Source organism: Falco biarmicus, chromosome 3 (genome assembly GCF_023638135.1).
Source record: "Falco biarmicus isolate bFalBia1 chromosome 3, bFalBia1.pri, whole genome shotgun sequence".
Taxonomy (NCBI): domain Eukaryota; kingdom Metazoa; phylum Chordata; class Aves; order Falconiformes; family Falconidae; genus Falco; species Falco biarmicus.
In genome coordinates this window covers 38,516,968-38,538,053 of record NC_079290.1, presented here as the reverse complement: position 1 = coordinate 38,538,053, position 21,086 = coordinate 38,516,968, and the positions used below count along the sequence as shown (strand labels likewise).

The window sequence follows — 21,086 nt, the reverse complement described above, 5'->3', positions numbered from 1 at the left end:
TATTTACCTGGATATTACAAAGAATGTCACTGAATATATATGAACATCTTTAACAAATCAACATTCTGAAAATGCCTAGAGCTAATGTAATTTAGTATGCATGGAAGAAGATGCTAAATATATTGGCCTTCAGCAGAAAATAATAAAATGGTTTGATTAGGTTTAATTTAATTATTGTTGCAAGTGAAAATCCTCTATTCCTGCCTTCTCTGTCCTTCAAAGAATTCCTCATGGAAGAAAAGCAGTAAAAAATCCACTTACCATGTTGCAAAAAGGCATGTCAGTCAAGGCCATTATGAGGTCTTGTCCAGTCATTTCCTTGTCTTTTTTTTTTTTTTTTTTTTTTTAACTGTAACAGCTGAACTTCAGTTCTTTGCAATCTATACTCTCAATATATATCGAATCTGGTGCCTTCCTGACCTCCTGGTGGAAAACAAAAGTAGAAAATCTGCCAAGACTTTACAAGACTTAAAAGTTAAATTAACAAAATGCAATAAATACCATGTTGGTTAATGTTGCTCTTTCAGGACTCATCAGAGAAGATTCTTCTACACTGTGATTATTCTTGATTTGTAGTCTGGATGTATTTGACTCCTCCTTATTCCTTCCTGCAGGTAGGTGAGCTCTCCATTATACATTTCCTGTACTAAATTCCAAATATCAAAATCATAGGAATTTTTTGTCATCACTTTCTGTACAAAGCAAATATTTCTAGCCAATACTATTACTTCTTTTTCTCAGTATCTCTTAATATAATTTACCACAGTGTTAAATTACTAGGTAATCCATATGCTCCATCCTTTCTAAACAGGTTCTTGGAGCATTTTTTTTCTTACTCCTTTCAGTAGGTTCCTTTGCTTTTCAAAGCATAGAAGTTAATATCTTTTTATCATTTATTCAGGCTTCTATCATATGCTATTATTGCCTGTCATGAAGAAGAGCCATGTCCGAATGCAAGTAATGCCACTTTTTTTTATAGGAACCATACAACCATTTTCAGAAAATATATTTTCTTTTTTTTTATTAGCACTTCACAGTTATAGAAAACATCTGAGGCATTATACTCAAGATTATTTTTTTGGTGGGTTTACATAGAGTGTTCTAAGTCTGTCTGAAAGGTGGAAAGAAGAATACATCAAGAGGACTGTGAAATCTAGTTAACCAGTACTTAGTAGCTATTACCAGCTGAATCTTGGTTTCTAAACTGCTTCCATTGGAAATTTCTTCCACCCTACTTTGCAGTGTATGTTCATATGCATTCCTATTCCTATGCAGTCCATTTATATGTCAGTTCTGGTGAGCAAGCAGCAGACAGAAGAATTACAAATCAGTGAAACATTGTTTACATATAGTGTTCATTCACCTATCCTTATCTTTCCTATCTTTTTCCTTTTTCTTTTCCTTTCTCCTACATACTGCCTTGAAAAATATATATTTCATGCTGTGCTGAATTCTTGATATTTCTGTGCTTATTTCTAGATACTAATTGACTTTGGAGACTTTTGGACTATGAAAGAAATGAACAAATTGTCTTTATACTTGTCTTGATTGACAACACTGGTTTTGAGGAATCTTTGCTGTTCTGATTAGTGGTGGGTGTAAAAGTAAAACTGTCTCTAAGAGATTCTGTTGTGCATGATGCTGGAGGGGGAACACAAGAAATACCATTACTGGTAATTTTTCTATCTCAAATTTTTCCTCATGCAGAAGAGCAGCTAAATCGTTTCATGCTGCCACATCAACAATACTGAAATATGGAAAAATCCTTGACTTTGTGGATGAGGTTGATGCAATTTTGATGGATGTGAGTGCTTGGCATATTCATCTTTAATTACCATCTAGAATTGTTTCAGGGTTTCTTTTTTTTTTTTGAAACAAGGAAGAGTAAAAACAAGCCTCAAGAAATAGTAAAAATTTGGTTTGGCTGAAGCTTACTGAAACAGAGTTATATTGATTTTGGCTACTTCTATTCCATATATTTAGTTGATCTGAACATGTTTTTTGTTATTCAATATCAATAATTCTAGTATGTTATAGTTGGAAGGTATATTTCAAATTAATATTTCCCATACTAGAGAACTGTGGATTTTACTATAAATTGCAAGAGTATGTATTATTAGCTTGATGCCAACTATATATTTTTGTTAATATTTGTAGTAAGTGTTCATACTGCAAGGAACTTGATACTAAACTGTGAATTCAAATCCTGTTGCTGACTTGCAGGGTTTTTCAAATTTTAATATCATGTAATTATACATTTGAGCTGCCATGTCAATGGACATGATTGAGAAAAAGGCTAGCTCCATTTTCTTCATTTTCTTTATTCCCCTCCATCAGATATTTATACATATCAATAGGATCCCCCTGAGCCTTCTCCCTGACAATGTCAGGGACTGGGTGGTCTCTGAGTAGTTGGTGTGTTCAACCTCTCCTCGTAGGAGAGATGCTCCAGTCCCTTATTCCTCTTTGTGGCTCTTTGTTGGTATCACTCCAGTATGTCCATGCCTCTCTTGTACTAGGGAGCATCATTTTCTCTGCTCGCTGTAGACAGGTGCCATTCCCCTCCTACCATATGTATATGAATCCCTACATCAGCTTAAACAGTTCCTGGAACTCTTATGGTTTTATCCGAATGCTCCCAGAATGGAGTTTAGTCTTCACTTGAGAAGTTTTGGGGGTTTTGTTACCATCTCAGATTCAAGCAGTTAAAATTAGTTTGATTAATCCATAAAACAACATAGGCAAAATGGGAAATTGTAGACCTGAATATGAATGATTAATGAAGCAAACTGTCAGGAGTTTGCTTGCTTACCTTTTATAGATTGTAGCTTTAATGCAGCAATTCTGCATTAATATAATTACAAATTTACACAAATAACAGATAAAGTATGGAGAATGAGATAGAAAATTAAAGAATGATGGCACATCTGTGAGATACTGGATGCATAATAAGGGTGTAGGTATTCTTGCACTGCTAGATAGAGGGTATCTCTGCCTGCCTATTTGACCTTATCATTACATCTGCTATATTGTGGTGGCATTCTGGTACTTCAGTTCCAGAAGAATTTAGATATGCAACTTTTCCAAAGCTCCTATAACTAACTGCACACATTATTCACAAAGAACAACTTCTGCAAAATAAGAGTTCTGGCCTCCTTCTGGCTACATATGTCCACATCTGGAATAAATCTAACTTAAATCAAGAAAAAAGAATCGTTCTATGCTTCTCACATATCTCTTTGCATGTCATGACTAAGCCAAAATTTGACTGTGCCCATTGTCTTACTTTCTTCTAGTAAGTGTGAGGAAAACTATTTGACGTGTTTGTGTGAACACTGAATATTTTCCAGAGAGCTTGGGAAAATTTAAGTCTGTATTTTAACTTCTGTATGAATAAAAGATATAAGATTCTTAAATATTGGTAAAACTAATAATTTAGGGGAATTGTAATACACTTTCCTATTCATACACACCGCACAGAATCGTAATATTTTCCTTGCCATCCATATTACTGGTAACTGGTCATGGGTTCATTATTTTGTTTGACAAATAATATATATTTTAACATAAATAGCCATAATGTAGCTTTGCTTGCATTGCCATCATGCAGTTATATCTGTTTAAAGACATTTTGGCTAGAGTAGTTTTAATATTAAAAGCATATAGCTGTGTCATTTTTTTTTCTTCTTTTTGTTTTTTTATTCTTGTGTCTATAATTGATTAATGTTCATTTAGGTGAATAATTTATAACTCATACAGCTTCTGCCTTATTAATTGTTTAATTTCAGAGAAAGTAACTGGGTACTAAGGAGAAGCAAGTTGTCATGCAGAGGGACACATTCCATTTAAATACTCCATTGATACATAGAGTAGATGTGGTCAAAGTACTTCATATGTGCTTCTTACATCTACTACTGTACTTGTAAAGAAAAATAGTGATAATGAAGATTAAAGGGTATTAGGGTTATTTTAAAAGAGGCATTTGATAGCATGTGATTTGTAAAATTTTATGATCCTGTGCTGGTTTTGTTTTTCCCTATGTCATTTTTTTGCATTGTTAGTTTTCTCCGTAGTAAACCAAGCAGAAAGAGGAGCACATTGCACGAATATTGCTCACACTTAATAATAAACAAGATTACATATGAAAATGATTAAATGATAAAATTAACCTTAAATTGTAGATAAGCCTTTCGCCTTTGCAATTGAAATTAATCTTGAGACATATTTAGATCAAAGGAGCAGAATCTGAATCAACATTGATCTTTTGACGAGGTTATACAGTAGTTCTCCTTCGCTTGAGAACCTATGACATTTGCTAGACAGAACTTAATTTCATTTTAGGTAGATCAAGAAGAGTTCTTCCTTATTAGAGAGAAGTAGCTAGTGGTGCTTAACACTTTGGAGTTGGCTAAGTGTTGCGATCAGAGTATGATGATGAAACATTTTTGGAAGATTTTATTTTAGGAATTGCTAATAATAGCAGCTTCACAGTATTTGTACATACGACATAGCTAACTTCACCTTGTACTTTAAAGTGTGCTGTTTATAGAAGGGTAATTAAAGAAAGACAGAAAATTAATCCAGGGATCTTGTGTGTTAGCTTTCTGTTGTAGTTATTTTACTGTTCTTTGAAAGAACTGAATTAGTTATTTTTAGTAGTATTGGGAAGGAAGAAAAAATAAAAGTCAAATAGCCTGCAGTTGAATTTCTTTGTTTTGATCCTGACATTTAAAAACTGGCAAGTTATTATATGTCACAGAAAACAGGTATGGATATATCATCTCCTTCTGCCAAAGCCAAAAGTTGTTAATAAGATGCCTATCTCCTTTTCTTTACTTAGAATTGATAGCATGTTCTGTGAGCAAAATAGTCCCAAAATAATTTGCATTTTCCACATTTGCGGAGCTGCATGCCTTACACTCAAGAGCAAAGACATGGAGAAACCCATGTTCTTCTTTACTATGCTATAGTGATAGGAAAAGAAGAATAGCTTGCTGTCTTTACATTTCTCCTATCCCTATGAGTGCTGCACGAATCTCTCTTACAGCAAAGAAAACGGATTGAGAAGGCAAATACTTTTGTGTTTCTTATGGTCTCAAACAGCAGGAGGTCTTCATGTGATATGATACCTGAAGGGCCCTGTAAGTTCTGAGTCTATTACTAGCTACCTGTCCAACTTCTTTTCCAAGAAGCATCAGGTGTATACAATGGCTGGATTCGCAGGCATGATTGGTTCTCTGCAATCATCTTTCATAGCTCTGGCAATGAAGAAGAGGCACCTATTCTCAATAAACCTTTACAGAGCAAGGTTCCCATAGGTCCCAGCAGTGTCTCTAAAAGGAGAACTCCAGGGTGCAGCTGGATATCATCCAATCTTGCAGTGCCAACTTTTTTTTTCCCTCAGATCTTTACTCTTTGCAGTGCCAACTAATTCTCCACTTATCAAATGTTCTATAAAACAAGTAATCGCAGGAGGACATCTCTTGAAGATACAACAGGCTGCAGTCCAAATGTTGCATTCTTTAACCCTTCAATTCACAATGAAAGCAGCCTGTATCTTTGGCAGTTACTTACTGCATATAATAGATCTTTCTCAAACTGAAGACTCTGAGTTGCCTGAAACCTCAGCTATTGTGATTTCTGGGACTAATGAGGCTCTGCTGACTGTAACACTACTTATGTTTTCTGATGTAGGAAAAATTCAAAGTCAAGGTGTCTCTCAAACTTTTTCAGGAAACTCAAAGCCCTACAATGGAACCTGTATCTAAAAAGTGCCTCACAAATTAGTATGTCTAGGAGAGACTGAAGAAAAAGAGGAGTAACATAAAAATGAATTGGATGCGTTTTTAAAGAAAATTGAAGTGGTTTGGGTTTGGGTTTTTTTTGTTTGTTTGTTTGTTTTTTAAATATATAACCTGATACCTCAACTAATGTTAAGCATTCTAAAGTGGAAAAATGCCAGAAACTCTGAATTCAGGTAACATAGATGAGGATAAGGAATCTCAGGAATAGCAGAACTATGTAAATGTGATTTAAGGCTCAGACTTTCTCTGTGTATTCTTACAGCTTTTAAGTGTCTTGCAGTGTTAAGTAAAATAATGTTGTTTCCTCCTTCAATAATGTTCACTGACTTCTGTACATGTATGGCACAGTATTAGTGCATATGACATTTTGGCATTTTCACAAATGTTTTCTCAGTTACATGCTATGTATTCTGTCTGTCAGATGCCAACATATTCATGTACAAATAAACAGCAGATTGTTTCATAACACTTGGTGAAGGGAGTTCCAGAAAAATACTAGAAAATGATTTGATATAATTGTTTGAAGGGAGATTAAAGAATGTGTAAAGGATCAAGTATAGGAGAGCAGTCCAAGAAAAATGGAGCAGTTCACTGACTGAAACATGGCTATTCCCTTTAGATGTCCCTTAAATCCTGTAAGTGGAAACAGACAAATACACAGAGGGGTTACAGGGAATGGAAAAATCTTATGTTGGGAAGGAAGGACCAACATACATAGACCAAGAAATGGAGGAAAACTATTTGATAAAGTTGAACTCATATGCTGAGTGAATTCAAGGACAGTTTCCAATAGTAGGCAGGCAGGTTTCATATAGCTGAAAAGATTAAGGTGCTATACAGTACAGAAACTAGTGGTGGTATTTAAATTCTTGTAGTGGGATATTATTTGGAAACAGGAATGATTTAGAGAGGCAGAGTGGTTTGCTAAAGCATTTATAGGTTATTAAATGATAAAAATTAAATTTGAAGGCTAGAAAATGTAATGTTTTATCATTTAAAGTTACTGTAAAGAGGTAGTAAGGTACCTGGAAAACACTAGCTTGGCAAATACAATTTCTAAATCTTTTCTTCTTACAGAGAAACCTAAAGTTTATTATCATAACTGATATGTTATGACGCTACTATAGGAGAAAAATTCAGCCAAAATTGTAAATTTGCTCCAATTGAACCAACATAGTGCACAAATGTAAAAGTGTGGGGGTTTTTTGTTGTTTGTTGTTTGTTTTTTTAATTTTATGCTAACTGTATCACCAATAAGTTGTTTTTAAACTGCTTTACAAATACTAACTACTTAAGGGATGGTGGCAGGTAAAGAGTGGAAAGAAGTGTGAGTCCTCCTGGGTATGTCTTGCTTCTGCTGTGAACAAGCAACGTTGGATACAATTGTCCAGGCTGTCCTTTGAGCTTTGAGGTTAACTAACAACTTGTAGTTAGATCCCTACTGTTTCCAAGTTAATTGGTCCACCTTCTCACATTCATACAGAAATCATGCTGCCCTGGAAAGTCAGTTCAAACTTCCTGACATTAAGACAGCATTTTCACAGGGGAAAAAACAAGGCATTTTCTTAAAGATCAAGATACTATAACCTTAGAGAAGTGGGCCCTAAAAGTATAATATTGAAAATTTCCTGGACGTTTGTGTTTCCTTGATATGATGTGAAAGAAATAATAATTCTTGTAAGAATCAAAATGCAGTTTGCGTCTGACTCTAGGTCAAAGCGTTAGATAACAGGCTATGTGGATATCCTGAGAGACTGTCACAGCATGGGTTAGTGAAGGGGTTTCTTATAAGACAATAAAAAGACAACAGACTAGAATTCTCTATTAGTGTACCAGTAAAATGGAGAGGATATTCCTAATTAACGTTAAGATCATGCACAGCTCTTTGTGAATGCAGGGCCTAAGTTGTATGGTCAGTAGAGCTTAGATGTAGCATAGAGACATGAATACAAATGTGGAAAAAATTCAAATCTAGCCTTGATTTTCAACCATAGTGGAAAGTTTAGATTTATTTTTTTTTAATGAAAGAATTCTTTAATCTAGCAACCACGTAGAGCCCTGATGTCTGTACTTCTAGTCATTATAGAATCCTTATTCTTTTTTTTTTCTTCTGAATTTATAGTTTATATCTAAAATATTTGATTTGTTTAATTCCTACCAGGAAGGTAAACACACCTCTTTGTTTTTCCCCTTGTAAGACCCTATAAAATTGTGATGCTACAAGTATTTTCTTTAGATTTTGCCTTTTTTTTTTTTCCCCTGTTTGCCATTTTATGGAGTTACTGCTATATTATCACTGTTTTAGCTGTTATTTTTAAATTCAGAGGGAATCTGTGGGACCAATGAGAATACATTGATTTTCTCTAAAGGTACTTAGAAGAAAGAGGTCTAATAGAAATCCTTTTTCTGTTTAAGAGCTATGAAAAATGCAGTCTCACTTACAGGATAGTCAAAGGAAAATACAGAAAGTGTCCAGCAGAAGAATGAGACTTCAGTCTCCCTCTTTGTGATTTTTCATTGTGCCCATCATGGTGAAGCTTGCAATCTCATGCTAAAGATTTGTAGTTAATGCTAGAACTTTTCTCGGACATAAGGGAATTTCAGCAATGTTCCACAATGGAGCAGAAGAGACATAAGATAAAATGGCTCCAAATGAAATCCATTCTCTTTATTTTGGCTGAGTCAAACAGGAGGTAGCACTTTTCATGTGTTCATATGAGAAGGTGTTTGCTCTCTCCCCACCTCAAAAATAAGTTTATCTGAGATTTTTTTCTAAAATGAAATGGGACTTGGGTCAATGCTTAGACTGTATGAGATACCAGACCTATATAAAAAGACAGGAGATCAGATTTCCTCCAATACTACATTTTGCAAAGGAAATCACAACCTTGATTTTGTACTGCTGGTAACTAAAAGGCAAAGAAGCATTAGAAGCATCTTGTATGTTTTCTGTGTGCTCTTTTATATTTTTGAGGTGTCCCACTGCTTAATAGTGCTACCACTTTAGGTGAAACCCTTTCCTTAAGTCTGCATGCAACTATCTCTGCTTTGGTATCTTTGCCACAAAAAAGGCATTAAATATCCTGTAGAAAGTAGTCAAGAGAGAAAAGAAAATTCACAGTTTGAACTGGGACTGTTTTCGGGTTTCTGACTAGCAGCTGCCATTCTCATCATGAGGTCATTAATCCAGCTGAATGGGGTGTCAGTCTACTATATTACGACTTCTATACCTTTACAAATAGATCCCCTGATAGCAGATCTGGGTTCTTAAGCTCAACAGAAACTGGTTTCTGTGATTATAAAAACACTAAGGAAGAATTTTCTAGCATCTGTTAGAGCCTTCCACCCTCTCCTTGATAACCTTATTCCACGTTCTTTTTTGATCCAATGGTTGAGGTGGCTAAATTATTAGATTTATTTCAGAACTCAGCAGTCAAATGGTTTCTTGATTCATCACTGCATTTTTGGGCATCAGTTATTTACCTTAATTTTTAAAAAATCACTGAACAATGTTATTTTTTCATTGTGTGCAGGTATGGGTACAATTGGGAAACTAAAACTAAAAAGTCAGGATTATCACAGTTTACTGTAAATTAAAGTTATGAAAAGAATAAGATATTTTCACTGTTTAAAAAAGGCTTCTTTTTTTTTTTTTAGAAAAGAATGTAAAAATGGTGATACCTGTGTGTTTGCTATATTTCTGAAAGATCTATCAGTTTGTGTACTGCATACATGTATGTATGTCTTTCAGACTCATATCAATCTGACAGATGCAAAAAGCAGAAAAGACAAAGAAAACCTAGTGTGAACTTCATGCAAATACAGTTACATCAGATGTTTTATATTACAGTTGTATAGGAAAGTGTGCCATTTTATAAAAGAAAACGTAGAAGATATGAAGTTCTTCTGAGTGCACCTTTCTAATTTAGAAAGCCCATTCGTTTTCTGCTGTTAGATTATAGTTTGAATTCAAAGGAGTAATTCTTCAAAAAAAGAATCAGCCTTATTTGTTCAATTCTATATCAAGATTACCATGAATGTAAAACAATATAATGAAAATAATAGCTGAAGGAGTCTGCCCACCTCCAGGTTTTTTTTCTGATTATTTTCTGCAAAATCTCACCTTTATATATATTAATATAATTAAAATAAGAATGTCAGCTCCTGCTTTGAGTCTAACTTGGGCTTTATAAACTAGCTTGACTCTTGGAATTTTTCAGTACAATTGAAAATTAGGTATTAACTTTAAAAACAATGCTAAATATTTATTTTTTTAGGCTGCTATTTTCCTGTTGCACCTTAAGGTATTCTAAAAGGGATGCTGTTTGGTGTTTGTTTAGAATACAGTTGTGAAAAAGAATTGGTTTTTATTCTCACAACAAACTTCCTTGTAAGCACCTGAAAAATATCAAGAATTTTAAAAAAGTAAATGTATGCTTAAGTCTGTTGCATACAGTTCTGTCCATGCTCGTACATTACAGAGGTAGTTTAATCACCCATAAGAAATTACTAGCTTCTCTGTTCGTGAAGCATGACATTTCAATTGCACAGCCAATAAAAGAATTACATGAAGAGGGCTGAAATGATTTACTGTATGGAAAGCCACAAGACCAAGGTTACCATGGTGAACTACCTTTCTGTGCATACAAGGTCAAGTGAGAGTGACCTGTCAGTGGACAACCTTCAGTGCTAACATAGTAATATATTGCACCAACAATGGTTTGTTATCTGCTTTTTAAATAATTATAAACATTCTATTATTGGATATTTTTTCATTGCTTTTTTTTTTACATGTGGACAATAATGAATGCAGAAATCATTTTATGCTTCAGTAACAGTAGTTTTAACAGCATTAGATGAACATCTATGTTTAACAAATTTTTATGAATTGTAACTGTATACAGTAATGTTTCTCTAGGTATGTTCAGAGGTTAAAAAAAGCTTACCAAGGTTTTCCAGATATTTAATCTAATGTGTATGAGATTCTAGTTGATGCTTTTCGTATTTTCTGACTCTGCATTATTGTATATTGCAGAATTCTTCATTCAGTTCCAATGGGGCTGGAGATAGGGAAGCAGGGAGCACTGCAAATAGTCTGTGTACAAATATTGTCAAAGAAAACATACAATTATAATTAAAATGTTTAGAAAAAAGTCTGAAAAGCAGGGAGTTCATCTAATGGTTCTCTGAAAAATATTTTGTTGATGCATAAAATGAGAGCTATACTAATAAATGTCTCTTGAATTACATATGCTGTAAGAAAATGAAACCCTTTGGGTTATGAATCTTGGATTTAAAGAAGCAGTCATCAAATATTTAAGATGAAAATGCAGTAACACATGCTAGCTGTCATGTGTAAGTTTGGTGAATGTTATGACAAGGTTTTTAAAACATTCATAGTCAGAGTATTTTTATAAAAATGTTCATTAATTCAAACAGACATTCATATCTGGCAACCTGCATTACAATCGAGATTTCTAGATGCATTAGAAATCTTTGTAAAGCCAAGAAAATATGGGTGAAATATATAGCAATCATGTTTAAATTATACATTATAAGCCATACCTATCGGTATGTTGTCATATTATGCATTAAATTTAGTGCATCAATCAGGTTGTTATAATTCTGATGTCGCCAAAAGGCACAAAATATGACAAACAGGACTAGGCATGTAGATATTATCATACTCAATAATTCAATGAGCATTTGTTTTATGTAAATTAACTCCTGTTAATAAAAATTACACTCATTTATTACACCACTTCCATGTGATAATTAAAAAAATGTCCTTTTTCTTGCAAATCGTTACAAAATGTGAATAATGCATTTGTTTAATATCTTTATAAACAAAATCCTACCATCAGATTAGTTCTGGAAATGAAAGTGTTATTGATTTCTATAATAATTTCATAATACTGTTACATTGCAGGGCTGAAACTGCTAATCTTGTTTTTGTGGAGAACTCTATGCATTTAAAGCAGTGCTTGAACTCTCACATACAGCATATAAACAACATTAATTTGATACAGGCTGCTATTGTTGAATCTGCAGGAAAAGTACCTTTCAAAATATGGAGAATAAAAGAGGGAGATACTTCTAACTGTAGCTTTTAACATAATAAATACAACTATCTAATAAAACAGTGTTGCAGAAGAGTGGCTTTTCTCAACACATTCAAGCATATTGCGTGGTAATATACCAAAATTTCAATATGGTTTCGATCTTCTTAATTTATACTTGAAATATATATCAACTTGAGGAAAGTTTAGAGCTGTTGTCTTAATAAATCCCTGGCATGTCTATGATTATAAGTGATCTCTAAAGGAAAATGCAATATATCACCTGACCTTGTGTCTATTTTCCCATTTAAAAAAAAAATAAAAAAATAAAACCAGAAGCTTATTATTCCCTGCTTTTAATTCCAGAATGTTAGGGTTCATTGGATTTTCTTTTTTTCTCTTTATTTTTTTCTCTTTTCAATAATTAGACTTTCTTAAGATGTTTGCTGATCTTACTAGAACAGAAGACAGAAGTGAGTAGGTGTGTGGGAAAAGACCTAGAAGTTTTCTTCTCACTGTTCCAGTTCTCTCCCCCATCCCACTGGGGAGGAAGGAGCAAGTGGCTGTGTGGTGCTTAGTTGCCAGCTGGGGTTAAACTGCAACAACTTTCAAAGTGTAAATAGCATCTAGGTACCATGGGTATATGCAGCATATAAATTACTAACTCAATGTGGAGGGATTTTTCTCAGTAAGGCTTGTACTTAAGTGCATACAAACTCTATATGCTGGTGGAAAAGAAACAAAACACGGCAACAGGCAGCAGCCTTTGTTCGGCAGGAGAGAGTATTAAGCACAAATCAAAGCAAGCAACAAATGTAAAAACATAAGTGAACAAAAATAGCATTTTAACCTGAAGATAAATCCTTACTACTTCTCCTTACAGCTATATAACTAGAATTCATACCCATGTGGAGAGAAAAAAGGAAGAGAAAAAGAATCTTTGTACGCTAAGGGTCACGTGCAACCTATGGCAAGTGCTACAGGTATGGCAAATCTGAGTCTCTTGAGTTATGTATGCAGCACTGAACATGGGAAGAGGATAGTTACACCATTTAATAGTGGTATATTTAAAGTAAGATGGCCTCACCTATATTTAGGGGAAGATGAAACTTGGATATAGTAATACCCTTAACTATTCAAAATGTTTTCATAAGCTACTAAGTAAAACTTCTGGGAAGTGTTAATTTTCTAAAAGCATTTTCTCTCACATAATCCTTCCGTCTTTTCATGATCTATATGTTTTTCTCTGACTGCAGGTTTTTTTCTACAGATCTGCTGAATTGGCACTGCCAGTTCATGTAACAGTAATACTTCATATAGCTTCCAAAAATTTGGCAAGGACTTCTGAATAAGTATTTTTGGATAAATCTGTATGTAGCTTATAAAGTATATTTAGTGGATAGATGTTGCATTCTATAATAGCATGTAATACTTACCATAAGGGTCTTTAATTGTGAATGTAATTATTATTTTCATTATGAGGAAGACACTTTGAAAAAAGAATGGTCCAGATGAAGTTTCTTGCTTTGAATTCTCTTTCTTGGAAAACTGCAGGTACATGTTCATAATTTGACAGCACTGCATTACGGATTAGCTAGTGAAGGCTATTCTACAGTGAGCTCTGCAGTCATCTCATTGACCTCCTTGAAGCATATAATCTCTGTGACACCAACACTGCTGCCAAACTCATGTTTAAGTGTTGCAGCTAACCAAGTTTTTAAAAGAATTGTATTTAAAACTCAAAAAGACATGAATGTTGAATTCTGAAAAAAGTAATTTTATAAATAACGTGTTTTGTAATTCCTAAGGCTATAAGGAAAATAATTGAGAAGCACTGATTCAGGGTTTTCTACTGTATAAACAAAACCTTATTTTAGATGTTAATGAATTAATAGTATATTCATATACACTGATGACCTATATGTGAAGTATTAACAATGCAATTTAAAATGTCTAAAGGATTAAGTTCCTTAAATATTTTTAATAGAAAAAGATTGTCTATAAAACAGAAGTAGTTTGTGCAATAAAGTATTTAAATACCTAAATTAGTTGTATACTTTAGGGGAGAAGAGTTGCCTAAGTTGAGAATACAAAACTCTAGAAAAGTACTTAAATCTAAATACAAACTCAAGGTCTGTTTAAAAGTAGATTGTGCATTTCCAAAGATAACTCGAGTGTGAATGTATTGTTTTGCTGGCACAGACTTACTAGGTAGATGAAGGAGCCTGTATCCTTTCAATTCTCCTCTGTTTGCATAATATGGTCATATGACATAATAACAGTAATATGATGCAAAGGGTACTTCTACTTCAGTTCCTGGCTACAGGAGCTGAATCAGGTGATGAATAACCTACATACAAGTACCAAATTCCACTTAGAGAACTCTGTGCAGTTGACTTTGCTGAGACAGTTTCTCTCCAAGATAAAATCCTAGTTTGGATTATAAAATTTAGGGAAAAGCAAATTTCAGTTGGAAGCAATTTGAAGCCATAAATTTAGAAAGAGAAGTAAGTTGTAAAATAACAGTAGGGAAGGGACTTGTCTGTGAAGCGTGGGTATAAAGAAGAGAAGAGTTTGGAACAGAAGGAGGAAGGAAGCAAACTGTAACCTAAAGAAAATGGACCTTTACATAACCCTTGAATAGCTGCAATATATTATATCCCCACTCAAATACTTTTTCTGCTGTCACTATCTACTTTGTATCCCTTCTTTGTCCAGGTTTTCCATACTGTCTCACCTTAATGTCAGTTTTCCTTAGGTGTATCTTTTACATTCTAAATTGCCCCCAAATCTCTGTGTTTACCTATCTGTCTTTGATTCTGAGTGCCAGTCCCTTTTTCTAGCTTTGTCTTCCATCTATTGTTTTATTAGTACTTATTTTCCACCCCAGGTGACCTTGCTTTTCATCACATTATTTCTACACCAAATGCTTTGGTTGCCCTTAGCGCTAACCTTTATATTCACAACTCCCCTTGTATTTGTTCATAAAAATGAGGAAAAACAGTCAGTGAAAAGTTCATTCAAAGCAAAGATCAAAATCCCTGGATGTAGTAGAACTGAACTTTTAAAGGTATTATTTATTGACATATTTATTTATGTAGTCGCTTTCTTTGTGTTTTTTTCCATGTTTGTGGACTTTGCCCTTGCCTACTACAAAAAATATAATTTTTACTTTTATACAAAAGTCCAAAAGTTCTCATGTTTTTGTCTTTTGACTTTTGCTCATTTATCCTTAGGAGTTATGGTATTAATATTGGTAGCGTACTGTTATCGATCCATTTCACATCTTTTCCTGATTTGTAAACAGAGGTTTTTTTCAAGTTTAGAGTCATTCAGCAATGGATCGGGATCCATTTTTTTGTGGACAGATCCAGTCAAAAATATTGAAAACAACATGTAAACTAAGTCCAGTTTAATCCCATGCGGGTTAAGCTGCTTTGTATTTTGGGGTTCACTCCTATATTATCAGCAAAATGCAGAAAATAAAAATGTATTCCAGTAGAGGCTGAACTGAGATACATGTCTCTCATACTTGAGCTGTTTTCTTTCTCTGTGCTATTTGTTTCAATCTGCACAGCTGTTCATTCAAGAATGTGTAGATTTTGGAAGGCACACCTGGATTTACAGCTCATCTTTCGGATCCATGTTCCTTTCTTTGAAAAAGTTCATTGGAATAGCATTGCTGGCATTGTGTCCTTAAGCAGTTCAGATATAACTACCCCCAGTGACATGCTTACTGCATTTCCGTATACAGGATGACTTTCAGCCTAAGAAACATTTGTAAGACTACTCCTACCAAAACCAAAATGATCAATTATTTTATACTGGTCCAGTTTTCAGCTTCAATTCTTTCTTCAAGTCAGCTGAGGGATATTTCTGCGTTACCAGAAGATGCCATTTCAGTTTACATCTTAAACTATACTTTGTCCCCAGATGATGTTGTAAAATGAATTGCATTCAGGCAGAGGCTTCTCAAGCACAACTGCTTCATTTAACAGCAGCATATAAAGATTCAGCTCCCAATACCTGGAGTTATTTCTTCGCTAACAGTTATAGCATCAGACTTAAACTGGAAATGTGTTTTGGAGAATGCAGGTTTTCTGAGCCAATTAACTTATATTGTGAAATATACAGCATAACATTTTTTTCTGTTTTAAGCAAAGGCAACTAAGAAACTTAAAAAACTCAGAAGTCTTGTGTCAACTTCTGAGATAAGAATAAAAAATTAAATTAAGGGTTTCTCTGAGACTTTTGGTAATTTCAAATGGAGCAAGAATTCCTGTCTTCATCTCTTTGCCTTCCAGAAGTTTTCTAACAAACTTAATCACAGTTAATCTTTAAAATTCTGTAGACTATAGTAGAAAGGGAATAGAAAATTCCGTATTGATGTGAACTTCTGTGAAATTCTACCATTACAGAAATCTTACTGTGAGGACTCAGAAGTGATATACTGTACACTACATTTTTAAAAAAGCTGACTATACATTTCTTATTTCATCTGAGTGCTTTCTAAGTGTTCATGGATACTGTTACAGAAGAGCCTTCTCATTTAGAGAAATCTTGTCAAGAGCGTATTGATAAGGAAGAAAGGCATAAAAGGATTAATTACCTGCTCAAGAAAACCAAGACCTGTGACAGAAGTGAAACTTCTGAGATTCTGAGAAGAAGGACCAATGTTTCCTCCTAGTGTTGACTGGGTTTGTAAATGACGTGGACCTACATGATTTTTTTAAACTCCTCATTTTGTTCTGTTTTCTGTAAACTCCTCATTTTGTTCTCAATCTCTTTCCTGAGAAGACTCAAGGAAGAACTTAATTATGCTAACTGAAGTAGTTTACAATGCTCAGGGGTTTTTTTTTTTAGGTAGTAGAAAATAGCTAGTAAAGTGGTGAAGACAGATTAAAAGAAGGCATACACTGGATCCAGAAAACACCCTCCCTGAAAAACTGGAAGCTGATGAGTCATTGATTTTAAAAAATATTAATGTTTCTTGACATTAGTAATTTTACTTACTGTTGTCTGGTCTTGTACAGTATCTCCCTTATGAAAGTGTATTGAGAAAGGTTACTTTCACAAATATGACTTTTTAGTTGGTCTTTCAATTTGGTTGTGTCATGCATGCAGCAGGAATTGCATGGATAGCTGAGAGTGTTTAAGTTTTTCATATTTCAGAGCTGTTAGAAAACCAGAAAAAATCAGTGTCATCCATGGTGAATTATACTTTTAGGTTCTGATGGGGAAAAAGGCTAAGCCAAATTATTTCAGATTTTGAGGGTTTTTTTAGAGGAATCCCAGAATATAATGATGAATGAACAGACAATGTATTTTATGTACTTCTCTTTAGGGCTCATTTTTGCCATCTTTTTTATTCACTCTCATGTGCAAGAAGGTCATGTGCCTTCAGTAAGTGAGCATAGCCCAGGCTATACTATTTCCTTGTTGATTGTGTGTGATGTAATATCAGTTCAGTGCTTGATATTTTTCCAGATTACGGAGACTAGCATGAATACAGGCATATTACACTCATTTTAGACTAGAGAAATGTGTATAATGAGAAAATAACTTTAAAACCTAGCCAGTAAAATGTTTTCATCCTCAACTAAGACCATGGTCTTTTCATTTGCGGGGTGGCAGAGGGTCTGCTCTGCTCTTAGGGTTAGAAAATTCAGGAGTAGCCAAAATTATTTTTTCATTTGCAGTTGGTTTTTTTCTGTTGTAGCTTTAGCTGTTGATGTTAAATTTTCATCCCATCACTAAAGATTAGAAAACTGGTTTAATTTTTGCATTAAACATTGATATTATGTTCAGGATGTCATGCCACTGTAGACATCTTTCTGTTTTCTGTAAGAAAGGAGACTGCATTATATACCTTACTTCTATTAGTGATGGAGGTTATCAATGAGTCCAATATTGCTAAACCTTTGGAATATTTAAACCTATACTAAATCTATACACCTCATAAGAATCTTCTTCAGTGACCATATTTTAATATCACAGAATCACAAATAATGGTTGGGTTTAGAAGGGACCTCTGGAGACCATCTAGCCCAACCCCTGCTAAAGCAGGTTCACCTGAGCAAGTTGCACAGGGTCACGTCTAGGTTGGTTTTAAATGTCTCCAGAGAAGGAGACTCCACAGCCTCTATGTGCAGCCTGTTCCAGTGCTCTATCACCCTCAAGGTAAAGAAGTTTTTCCTCACATTCAGACGGAACTTGCTGTATTACAGTTTGTTCCCGTTGCCCCTTCCTGTCGCTGGGCACCACTGAAGAGCCTGGCCCCATCCTCTTGGCACCCACCCTTAAGATATCTGTAGACATTGATAAGATCCACTCACAGCCTTATCTTCTCCAGGCTAAACAGGCCCAGCTCTCAGCCTTTCCTCATGAGGGAGATGCTCCAGTTCCTTAATTATCTTTGTAGCCCTCCACTGGACCCTCTCCAGTAGTTCCCTGTCTCTCTTAAACTGGGGACTCCCAGAACTGGACACAGGACTCCAGATGCAGGCCCCACCAGGGCAGAGCAGAGGGGGAGGATCACCTCCCTTTACCTGCAGGCCATATTGTTCCTAACGCACCCCAGGATCCCACTGGCCTTCTTGGCCACCAGGACACACTGCTGGCCCATGGGCAGCTTGCTGCCCAGCAGGACTCCCAGGTCCCTCTCCACAGAGCTGCCTTCCAGCAGGTCAGCCCCAGCCTGTGCTGGTGCATGGGGCTGTTCCTCCTCAGATGGAGGACCCTACACTTGCCTTTGTTGAACTTCATGAGGTTCCTCTCTGCCCAGCCCTCCAGCCTGCCCAGGTCTCGCTGAATGGCAGCGCAGCCTGCTGGTGCGTCAGCCACTCCTCCCATTTTGGTATCATCAGCAAATGTGCTGAGGGTGCACTCGGTCCCTTCTTCCAGGTCATTGATGGACAAGTTGAAGAAGACTGAAGCTGGTACTGACCCCTGGGGAGCATGGCTAGCTACAGGCCTACAGCTAGAGTCTATGCAACTGATCACAACCCTGTGAGTTCTGCCGTTCAGCCAGTTGTCAATCCACCTCACTGTCCCCTCACCTAATTACCTATGAGGTTGTTATAGGAGACAGTGTCAAAAGCCTTTCTGAAGTCAGGGTAGACAACATCCACCGCCTTCCCCTTGTCTACCCAGCCAGTCATTCCATCATAGAAATCTATTTAGGTTGGTCACGCATAATTTCCCCTTGGTGAATCCATATTGACTACTCCTGATAACCTTCTTTTCCTCCACATGCTTAGAAGTGAAGGAAGTTAGCAAACCATTTTGGGTGTAAGAAATCTAAAAGTTTTTATCTTCCAGTTAATGGTCAAGATGTTAAAACTAACCAATTTTTTTTTTTTTATATTGAGACTAAAAGCTAATACAGAATAAAAAAAAATTATAATATAAAAAAAGTAAAGAGGAAAGTGAAAGAATAATGAATACAGAAAAAACCCCCATCCCTTTGAAATATTGATAGCTGTTTTATAGCTCTTGGTCTCCAAAACAGCTTTTTCATATATTCAGTTGTTCTCAGCAGGGATCATTATAATTTCAAAGTTTTTTATTTTAGTCTTCCTTTTATTCCTTTAGTTTTCAGGAAGATATTAACAATAATTACCCACAAACACTGACATAAAGGTGTCCCTTGATGCCTATCCAAATGAGTGGTCAATAAAGAGATTAACAGAGTAATACTCACTCTATACATGCACACCTCTGTAGAAGGGTAAACTTCTTTTCAGGCACCTAGGTGTGAACTTGAATGTTCAGAGTCAAGTTACGTGTCTACAGATCATAAAGTTTGTTGAAGTGACTGGCGAGTCAATAGTCATTACAGCCTCTTTGCTTGTAGAAAGGTTCCATTCAGCCAAATGCAGTTGCTCAACTGACCTTTTGGTCAACAGCTACAATTAAAGGCTGTATCTCCTGTACAAGATAGATGAGAACATAGTCTTCAATGCTAACAATAATAGAAAAAAGTTCCTTGCAGATCTGTCTGTCTTTCTTTTTTTTTCTTTAGGTTCCCACAATGTTGGATTATCTGCCTAAACTGATAAGAATCCATTCTTGCTCACCTCTTTTAAGGTCCACACAAGGTCCATTTTAATTTACCACTCTTCTATTGATCAGGCTTCTGCTTTCCTCTCATCCTGCAGTTCAGACATTTCTTGAGGAGTGTTTTAAAATTGTCTGCTTTTAGACACCCTATGATCTGGTGGGACTTAAAATCAGAATGATAGATATATTATTATGTCTCCTTTGAAAATATTAAATTCCTCTAGGTATGAAAGTTGCTTTCTTCTTGCCATAGGACAAATTCAGTTATATGAAGGATGACTCTTCTTGCATCTGTTTTTCAGAGGGATGATCTTTCTTCTAACGTAGCCAAATTTTCTCTCCTTTTGTCTGTAACAGTTAAACCAAGCTTCCAGTTTTCCTTCTTGAACTTGAGACCTCTGAAATAAGCATTTACCTTTCATATGTTCAAAGTCAAGGACATTTTTGATATTCACAGCCATCAGGAAATTTCCTGTGCTGTTAATTTTCCAAATTTAGCCGTTTCTACTCAATGGCTGTCCAGAAGGGTAGTGGCCTGAATTGAGTTTTACTATGAAACTGCTGAAATGGATCCCCTTAATAAAATCAGGGCATAATCCACTAGACATCAGACAATATTACTGGCATTGTTGGGAAATCTTTCTCATAGCTCTCTGTTGTACTGTCACTAGGTGCAATATTATTTTGGGTTGCTGAGGGCCAATATGGTTCTACATTCGCTGATTGCTTTAAGTGCTCCAAAACTGCTCTGCTACGTAGTTGATAAAGCATTTTATTGCAGTTATCTAAAGTGTGAATGTGCATTTGGACTATAAATAGAAGAAAGAGAAGCTGCATACCTGTAAAAGATAATCTTTGAGATTTTGGGTCAAAAAGTACAAGTTTTCTGGCTGATTTTCTCTTTCAAAGCTCTTTGATGTTTCCAGATGTACATTCCTTTAGATGAATAGGAATAGAAATGCTTTTACCTTAAATATCTATATGCTGGGCGTAAGCAATTGTAGAACATGAATGTGTCCTGTGTGAGTAGAAGGAAAATAAGGCTGTCTTCAAGTAGCAAAATGTAACTGCAGTCTTTACGTTACTGTACATATGGTTGTTTCAAGAGCTCCCATTTTTTTAGATGCTGCTCTTATTGCTGATGAGACTCACTATTTTTTGG

The 21,086-nt window shown here is 35.3% G+C and overlaps 1 long non-coding RNA gene across 1 annotated transcript in view; it reads left to right on the top strand.

Moving 5' to 3' along the window:
• Positions 1-524: 524 nt before the first annotated feature.
• The window catches only part of LOC130146843 (uncharacterized), a 41,964-nt gene continuing 21,402 nt past the window's right edge, over positions 525-21,086 (top strand). Inside the window, exons 1-3 of the long non-coding RNA XR_008821032.1 lie at positions 525-614; positions 12,747-12,846; positions 21,048-21,086. This is a non-coding gene — a long non-coding RNA (uncharacterized LOC130146843). The remainder of the gene's footprint in view (positions 615-12,746; positions 12,847-21,047) is intronic.